Consider the following 10,177-nt stretch of genomic DNA (forward strand, 5'->3'; position numbering starts at 1 on the left):
TAATTAGTTATTACAATGTTGATTTATATAGACTTAACTATACTAGATCTAATGTTTTCATTTCCAATAAATTTTGTGTGATGATAGAAGTCTTGTAAACAATTTTAACTTTTTTTTTTCTTTCAGCGCTCAGGTGAATGCTGGGAAGAGTCTATCGACCACGTTAGCAAGTTTAATACCTGTTGAGCCACATCATCTTTTCAAAAGAAAACAAAATCATTTAATTGCCTGGGGATGAAAAGCCCTTAATGTTACCATGACTTATATTATTTTAAATGTCTGGTTTAAAAGAAAGTAGTCTTAAGAGATATCGGTGACCCATGATATGCTTTATCTGTGCATTAAACTTTGTGAATATTCTGCATTATCATGACTTAGTAGTATGTTTAAACAGTGTTTCGCACACTAACCTCACACATACTCCACACCAAAATAAATAAAGCATCATAATTTACACCCTGATCTCTTAAAAACTAAGTAAATGTCTTTGAATGGTTTTATGTATACTTAAATCTAGAGCACATAAAAACTGATTCAATAGTCTAAAAAACTGAGTTAACTTTGTCTGGCCAGTAATCAATTTGTCCTTGGCAGTACACTTGTTGCTTTTTGCTACTCTGGCTAGTTTGCCATCCAATTTATTCTGCAAATCGTTTGATGTCTTAGGTATCTTAACATTTTTATGTCGGGTGCTTCATTTCCACTATCACAGAGAATGTTTTCATCATCTAAATCCACTGGTTTCCTTTTTGAACTTTAATTTCCTGTCTGACTACTTGATTTGCTCTCTACTTTTGCATTTTTACTTCTCTCCACATGAACATTTCCAGAACTAATTCCAATGGTTGGCATTCCAACAGATGAATGTACACTTTCAAAAGGTCAGTTTCCATGTGAAGGACATAGGATGGCTTTGATACATAGTTAACGTTATTCCACATATTCCTCTTTAATAGTCCTTTGTCTTTGTAAGTGCAGGAAAACTGGGATCTACTTAAGGTTTGCTTCATCTTAGTTTTTTTTTCCTCTTCCATTGATTGATGGATGTATTTTCTTAGTGGATTCACCAATGAATTATTCACTTGTGTGGCAGATCTAAGGAGTGTAAGAATTGAATTTCCATTATGATGAATGGTGTATTCATCATCATATAAAAGCTCTGCTTTGTTTTTGTAGGAGCACTTGCTGCTTCTTCATCCAAAAGAGCTAGTAGAACTTTCACGGTATCTCTGCCACAGTATGCAGTGCCATGATTTATGGCATAAGATTTTGGCCGTGCAGGACTGATGTCAGTGGTGCTAACAGCCACGTACCTTCATTGAGAATTGATAATATTTTTAATCCTCAAATCTAGATCCTGAGCAACTTCCTCTATTGCTTTATGAAAAGGGTCCCAGCTGCTCCCCACAATGCTTGGATTTGATATTTCTCCAAGAATCTCAACTAATTTGTCAATGAAATTAATAAAATTAGACAATCCTTTCACATGTGTCCTTAGAGGATCAGACAGTGAGGGTGCATATCCTTTCCCTCCAAGCTCTATTGTTCTAACAAATGATGTGACCACCAGAAACATAGACATCTATTTCACTGGAGCAGCATGCTTCCAATTGGTGAAGGCTTCTCTTTCCAGTCGTCTGTCAGGAACATTGAGAATATGAGCCAGAGCCAGGCCATTCTTGGAATTCACCAGCAGATTTAAATATGAGTAGATAATTTTCTTTGCTAGTAACTTCACCTTTTCATTGTCCTGAGTGTGTTCACTCATTGGTGATTGTGGTATGCAAAGATAAGTTCATCATCTACTGCAGACTGTCTGCCAGACAGAAAATCCCATAGTTGACTGACAGATATGTTGGCATTATTTTTACAATTAGAAGCCAAAACATTACACTTTTTATAAACATCCATCACATCTAACATATTGCTGTTCTTTAAGAAACTATCCTAAGTCCTCCTAATGTCCTCATAATGGTCAATCGCTTTTACATTTTCAATTGGTAAGTTCAATTTCTCATGTAGCAAGTGGTTCCAGGTGAACAAGACATCACTGAGAGAGACTGTAAATTCTCCACTGTGCTGTCTATTGTTCTCTGCCATGCAGAGCTGCGATGCAAAGAGCATGGCATCTGTGCTACATACGGTAGTTCTCTACGAGTCACAAAGAGCATGCCAGCTCCTCATGAACTCCTTAATCATGGCCAAGACAGACCTCTGATGAAAAACAGCCATTGTTCATTTGGTGATCTTCTTCTTCTTTTATGTGGCATAAACAAAAATCCCAGATATTCAATATGTATCTTGGGTTTCTATCTTGGGAGATTGAAGTGTTGGAGTGCCCTGGGAGATGCAGACACAACAGAAGGGAGGTCCTTCCTAGCAGCAATCTCTCTGCTGTTTGAATAGTTGTGGGTTGCATTTTACATCTTCAGGCTGGATTTTGAGTAGACAAATTTCCTAAGCTATCAGTTCCCTTCCCAACTTGCATCCCTGTGGAGAGTCACTGTAGACACAAGGATCTTGGTGATCGAACTTACTCTGCAGAGGGAATGCCATCTCAGTTCAGCTCCCGGAGCACGTACCTATGAACTTGACCTTGAGAATGACTTTGATGTGCTAGGTCAAAGCATGGTCTGAGAGGCCCACTGCCATTCTTACAGAACTCAGCTCAGAAATTCGTCCCCAGAACACTGACCCAGGGATCTTGAACCCAGGGACAGTAGTAGACCTATTCCAAGTTGTGTTTGGCTCCTGGAAAGGCTGTGCGTGAAACAGTTTAATGGGTGCCTAAGACACAAAGATCCTGGGCTGTCCCCAGTCAGGATTCAGGCCCAAGAGCCACATTTTGGCAAAAATGGAGTTTGGTATCACCTGAGTCCATGTGTGCAGAGCACAGTTAGACAGTGCTCTTGTGTATAACCACCTGTCCTGAAAGTCTTACAAAGGTTCAGAAGAAAGTCAGCATCCACAGAAAGAAACTGAGAAAAAGAGATTCTCCTGGAGACTCCATATTCTTCAGGCATCAGCCCAGGGGATTCTCTCTTGGAGTTGACCAATAAGAAACGCCTCTAATTTGAACAGCTCTTCTGCCCCTGATTAAGGTCAGATGCTGGAAATATTGTACAATTTGTACACTCACAACTTAGCAGCCGAATATTCCTTGAGAATAAGCTGAGGCACACAGAGATAAAGTCACTAGAGCAGAGTCACATAGACCATCAGCAGCTGATCAGAGTCTCTCAATGTCTATTTGTAGCCTCAGATTTAATTTCTGTAACTTAAAGACCCTATGAGGTTGGCTTTGGATTTTTAAAGCAACAAATTGCTACAGATCCTTTTGTCTTAGGCATGCTCACCTCAGAGGAATACATGTAGTCCTGTGTAGTGAAAAAAAGGAGAAATCATGCATTTTCACTCTAGAACCAAATTAGCTGCAGTAACAATCAGAGTCACTGCACACCCCACCCTCTTACGAGGCCTGTCCACACCTCCCTGCACCAGACTTGACATCACTTACTTATTTCCTTTTTTGTTTTGGTGGAGTGACCCCCAGCAGATATAAAGGAAGGAGGTTTTCTTCTCATTTCCCACTCTATCCCTGATAAAAACTCAGGGACCATCATGTAACAAACATTCAGTTACTTTTGATCAATTAGGAAGGAATAAATGGTGGTTGAATGAATGAATGAATGAATGAATGGTGCAAGACTTCTTCACCCTTTGGAACATGGATACAGAGACCTTTAAATTGTTGCCATGAAGGAATGTCTTTCTGTGCCTCCAAAAACCAAGACCATCATCTCAGATCTGTTTATTTTCTCTAATAAAATAATCTTTGTTGCAATTGTTCTTAGGCCCTGAGTTGATAATAATAATAAACACATACAGAAGAATTTTAAGTTTTTTTTCCAGATTTCTATCTCATAGTCACCTGGCACATATTGCCCACACAGGTGAGAATTTCAGCAAGTCCATGACACCACTTGCTATGAGACCTTTGCTTTGCCTTTGCACCAGTCCTTACTTGCCCTCAGGGGAGAGAGAATGACTTTAATGGTCAAGGGAAGAGCACTTGATTCTGCTGCCTTAACATCTGTCTGCCTTTTTTCTATTCTCCTAAATCACTTGGACTTTGCTCTATCATTTTTTGGCTCACTGACTCATTTGGCTCACTGACTAATTCGGGTCTCACTCCACTTGAAAGACCTGAACCACCTCTTGGCCCAGAGGCATGAGTAGTCAACTTACCTTCTACTAACCCCTGGTCTCTATGTGTTATTTTTGCACAAAGTGCAGTGTCTAGAGTGTCGTGGGAAATGGTGTGTCATAGAAACATGAATCAGCTGGATGATAGAAGTCTGTGCAGCTGGAAGGAAACACTTCTTGTCAACCAGGCAGTCAGGTGGTCTGTGAAGGCTCAGAATTGCAGGGGTGTATCTGACTCCCAATCTTAAATATTCCCATAGCCAAACATTATTACTTAAGGAACAGCTGAGAAAATCTGCACTTTCCACTACACATATAGCTGGAGGCAATACATTCTCTGAGTACCCAGATTCCCATACATTTTCCAGTGATGCACAGACTTCCTGGGTTCTTTCAAAGACTCAAGTTGACAGAGATATGAGAGGTGCCAAGCCTCAATGAAGAAGATTTTGGAGAAAGAAAAGGTACTACACAGGGCAATTTTTATTCTTTTACCTGTAGAGCGAAGTCAACCACACCAACATCACAAGCAGCGAATTCAACCTGGAGAGTTTGACATTCACTTTTGTGAATACTAGTGATGTTGAGCATTTTTCTGTGACTTTTGGCGTATTGCATACATTCTCTGGAGAAATGTCTATTGAAGTGTTTTGTTAATTTTTAAGTGAGTTTATATGAGTTTTGGTGGCTGCTGTTGAGTTGTAGAAGACTTTTAGTATATTAAATTCTTCAACATTTTATTTTTTATATGATTTGCAAAATATTTGCTCCCATTTCATAGGTCACCTTCCATCTTGTTTTTTTTTTCCTTTTTTGATGAAGAAAAATTTTTCATGTTGAAAAAATCCAAATTGTCTATTTTTTCCTATATTCTTACTGTCATACTCATAAAATCATTGCCAAATCACTGCCATAATCCTTCTACTTATACTTTTCCTAAGCATTTTATAGTTTGGGGTCCGACCTATAGACTTTCATCTCTTGAACTGAATTTTTGTGTGTGGTATCTGACAATGACCCATGTCACCTGTCTGCATGCAGATATTGCTGTGCAACCCATTTTTTTGAAAGAAGTGTCTTTTTTCCAATGAACACTCATTATGACCTGATAAATTATTTAACAAAAGCTAAATGCTTTTCTTCTTACTGTAGACTTCCTTGGCTCTAGGGATGAATATGTTGGTAAGCTTGCCTTCCATAACATGGATAAAAGTTTAAATAAGGAGTGGGCCCTGATGTTTTGTGAAAAAATGTCTTAGGAAGAGATCAGTAAAAGCTCAAGAGAGGAAAATTCTATGTGATGATGAGAATATTGGAAATATTTGCTGGGAAAGGGGTTTTGTGACCTACTACCAGAAATGACTGAGGGAATATGTATGGAATCCCACTGGGGTAAATGGGGTCAGAGAAAACCTACAGTCTCCTTACATAATTTCACCTGAATTTAGACAATTCCCTTTCTGAAAATCTCAGGAACATACTCTCTTGGCCTTCTCATAGCTTACTATAGGCTCTGAGGGGCAGAGATCTGTGTAAGCAGCATGACTCCATGTCTCAAGCCCATTCTTAATCAGTCACATTCCCTGTTTCTCCAGTGCCTGTATAAATTGTTTCCCTCATAGCAAGCAACACCACAGCCACAGAGAAAAGGGATACTGTGGTCTTCACTTGCAACACAAACCGAGACTCCATTCAATGGTTGTTCAATGGCATGAATCTGCAGCTCAATGACCACGTGAAAGTATCTGAAGACCACTGAAGCCTTACCATAGACCCTGTGAAGAGGGAAGATGCTGGAACTTACCAGTGTAAAGTCTCTCACCCCATTGGGTCTACTGCAAGTTGGCGTATTGTGCTGCATGTGAAATTTGAGTGACCCTTCTTTCCTCCTATATGATATTAAATTCTAAATAAAAAGTTTTGCAGTACAATCATAGAGTTTTTAAAGGTGAATAGTTTTTAAAAGATTTGCATTGAATCTATTAACACTGAAAAATGTGAGCAGACATTGTCATTGTTCAATTAAGGTCTTATTTCACAGAACTCTCATCTCGAGTTGGTCACATTTGTACCATGTCCACAGTGGAGGTGACATTTTTGTCCTTCAGATGATGAATTGTGGTCAAGTGATAACCAGTGGGAGTAGCTGATGAGCTCATAGAATCCGAGTTCTGTCTTTCTTCATGTAAAGATGTGGAGGGCACCAGGACACTGTTGTAGACAATGGGAATAGACAAGAGGACGCTCCTGTGAGTAGTAACACTGATCTTTGTCTTTCTCTTTCTTTCAAAATATTTCTAAAGTCTTGAGTAGCCTTGTTTATATGTGAATAAAATTATTTCCATAACTTCAATACATTTCTGTTCCTTTTGTTGGCAATATCTACTTGGAAGTTTTGGTAATAAAACAAACACTTTAGCTCATAGGTCTTAGTTCAGATCAGGGTCCGTGGAATTAGAAATGACCTCATGCCTCATGAAGCTAAGTTTGACCTCCTTGGTCTTCAGGATCTCTTGGAAAAGAGAACACTACCCAGACCTAGAGAGAATGCAGGGGAATTCTCAGGGTGAAGCTTTCTAATTTCAGGTGATTGTTAAAACTTTCATCTTATGTTTTATAGAAAAAAACTCCATCAGAGAAAACTATGTGGTGAAAGTCACTTCCTCTGCACTTAGGTAACTAATCAGGCCGAATCAGATGTCACCAGCCAAGTTCTCCATAATCCTACCTACTCCTTTCTAGGCCTCTCTCAAATGTCACAGAGACATGGATGTTTTTTCTGACCATCCTACATGAGAAAGAACCCCCCTAAGCCATCCAGTCTCTCTAGACATCCCAACTTATTCTTCTTTAGGGGACTTATCACCATGAGGAAAGCTTTAGGAGGTCTCTCTTGGATTTAATCATTCAACTGCCTTAACCACTAAGCTCTTATTTCTACTGCAATTTCTTTCCATGTCCCGCCCTCAGGTGAGTCATTGTCCCCTCAAACCATTCACAGTGTGGACTCAGCCTCCCTGGAGTTTGTCTTATCATGGCAAGTGGTCAGCAAAGCCACTCAAGCTCCTAACTTTACAATTTTGAAATGCACTTTCACCCACCCTTACCCCTGCTCTAATATCAATCCAGACTGAAGTGCCTGGAGAGGTAACTATTCCATTGCAGGGAGATCCTCTTCCCAACTCCACTACATTTGGTGGGTTTCCTTCAACCACCCTAGCTATCGTCTAGGGCCCAGAGCACAGACCCTGGGCAGGACTTCACTCAGACTTCTTTACAGAAATAGGTGATAGACTACTGTGGTTTTACAGATATTTCTTTAATATTATATTCTTATTGATTCTTCTATCTACTACATTGGGTACTATGTAAATAGACTGTTGAAGAAGTGGCTTTTGAATTACAAAATTTTGAGCATATAATGATATTTCCATTAATTAGTATGCAGTAAGGCAAGCAATTTATCAATTATACATATTTAGTTTTTTCAAACCACCTGTCCACACATGGTTCATGAAACTTCCTCTTCTTAAAGAAGCATTTCATATTTTTACCATGTGAACAATAAAGCCTATCCCGTGGCAGCCACAAGCATTCTCATTAAAAACATACAAGTACTTCGATCTTATATGTGCACAGCAATATTTTGTATGTCATTGACCCATCCTTTTGATATGTTATTATCAGATTTAACAAAAATAACATCATTTTATTTATGAAAAGTATTGCCTATTAATGAACTTTCTAGTTCATTGGGATAGTTTTTGCTATAGTTTAATTTATGTGAGCCAGTTAAGTCGAGGAATTATTATAAACCAATTCTAATCATTTACAGAAGGCATGGACATACAGACCTCTATACATGGAGACACAACCAGTGATATGACTGTTTAATCTTAAAACTAATGAATGTTCTGAGAATATCGCTAATATCTCAGGGCTTTCCATTGTCTCAGGAAAATGTTCAATAAAAAGTTAAAATGTAGAGAAAAGAAATCTCATGAAATAGTGAGCAAATTATGAGCACCATAGAGGAATCAATTTGGAATATTCTGCTAAGCTTGGAGATGTGTTTGGATCATATATGAATAAGTGATCATTATAGGCCCAATCTGTGACTGGATACTTGGCATTGTTTTGTCTTTAGGTGTTGAGAGTATAGTTCTCTGGCAGTCCCAGAGTTAAGTAACCAAGTGGCATGAGTTTGAGGCCATGGAAAGATAAGATGAAACTGTACGCTGCATGATGAAATTGTTCATGAAAATCAAACATATACGGCTGAAAGAGAAAGACTTTAAATTGCTATTTGAAATGCTCAGGGGAAAAGACTGGAGACTAGTCAGGAACTGAATAATGGTCTGGAACAATTTGTTGGCCAACGAGAAACCTGGCATGCACTTTCTGGGCTTTATGTAACTGAATGTGACTGTCAAATCAACCTTTTGTTTGGAGAAGCTTACAATGAATTTTGGACACAACCACTTATACTGTTAGCAGTGTAATGAGGTTAAATATGCCATAGGTGCACTTGGAAGCACTGAACTGTTGAGAAAGTATTTTGCACAAACATTGAGACTGAACACCAGTAATCTGAGAGCTCTGTTTCGACCTTACGTATGGGCAAGCCTTATTGCTCCTAATTGAACAGCAAGTCCAAGCACAAAAGGTACAACATAAAATATGCTAACTGGACAGCTAGTCAAATTAGCAGAGCTTACCATTTTGCAGGTAAGAAGGAAAACAAATACTCTCTTCAGGCAGTTGAAAACATGTTGGAAACACAGCAGATTACCCAGTCTTTCAAAACTTCTTCCACATTACATTTAACATATACACAATTGAACTTATTGGCCTGTGACTCATTTAGTAAATGCCTAGCATTATTTATATATTAAATTTTTTTAGGCAGTTGTAAAGATGCTGTTCATGTAAACTGAGAACTGTCTTGTATCACTAGGTGGAAAGACAGGTAATGTCCATGAAAAAACGTTTTCGAGGGGGGGTCCTATTGATTGTACATCAATCTTCTCAACTCACAAACATGTAATTAACCTGATACAGAGGATATTTCATTAAATAAACCATAACAATATACTTTTAAACACATAGATAAATCAATAAATGAATGAATGAATGAATAAAATTTACCCATGATACAGGTATAAAATGCAGAAACTATTAATATAAATGCTGTAATAAGTTGAATTTCCTCTTCATAACACTAAACGTTTCATTAATTTTTAGAGAAGAATTTTAAAGTTTGTATTTGCTAGGGCAAAATACTTGTAAAAGAGATGGAAGGGCAGGTGCTCCCCCAGTCACTGAACCTTTTAGCTACTCTTATTAAAAAGCTTCCTTTTCAGCTTCTGGCCAAGAGGGACATGTACTTAGACTCATGTGGTCTCCTCACACAAACATTAGAAAGGTAACAAGCAATCTAAAATAAAAAAAAAACAACAACCAGAAATTCAGGAAAATCCCAGTCTAAGAAAGTCCAACAACCAAGTAGAACAGAGAACCATGCAAACTGAGGGAGAATACCAATGTGGTATGATGATGAAGCTTCCTAACATTGAGTGACTGTTAAAACTCCCATCTTATCCCATAGAAACCAGAAGGAAGGAAATAAACAAGATCCGAGCAGCAGTAAATGACATAGAAACTAAAAGACAGATCCAAAAGATCAATAAATCGAGGATCTGGTTCTCTCAAAAGACATACAACTAAAATAAGCCTTTAATCATGCTCATCAACAAAAAAAGACATATGACTTAAATAGATGAAACCAGAAATGAAACTGGTGAAATTACACACAATACAGAAATACAGAGGATCATAATAAAAAAAAAAAAAAAACTATGGACAAAAGCTTTCCCACTAAGATTAGGGAGAAGGGAGTATGGTTTAACCATTTTTATCTAACATAGTGTTGGAATTCTAGCTACAGTGTTTATATGAGAGAAAAGAAATG

At 38.1% G+C, this 10,177-nt stretch overlaps 2 pseudogenes; both read right to left on the reverse strand.

Moving 5' to 3' along the window:
* Positions 1-466: 466 nt before the first annotated feature.
* Positions 467-1,251, reverse strand: LOC114511411 (annotated as a pseudogene).
* A 132-nt stretch (positions 1,252-1,383) lies between these two features.
* Positions 1,384-2,319, reverse strand: LOC118497523 (annotated as a pseudogene).
* Positions 2,320-10,177: the final 7,858 nt, after the last annotated feature.

This window comes from Phyllostomus discolor, chromosome 12 (genome assembly GCF_004126475.2).
Source record: "Phyllostomus discolor isolate MPI-MPIP mPhyDis1 chromosome 12, mPhyDis1.pri.v3, whole genome shotgun sequence".
Classification (NCBI taxonomy): Eukaryota; Metazoa; Chordata; class Mammalia; order Chiroptera; family Phyllostomidae; genus Phyllostomus; species Phyllostomus discolor.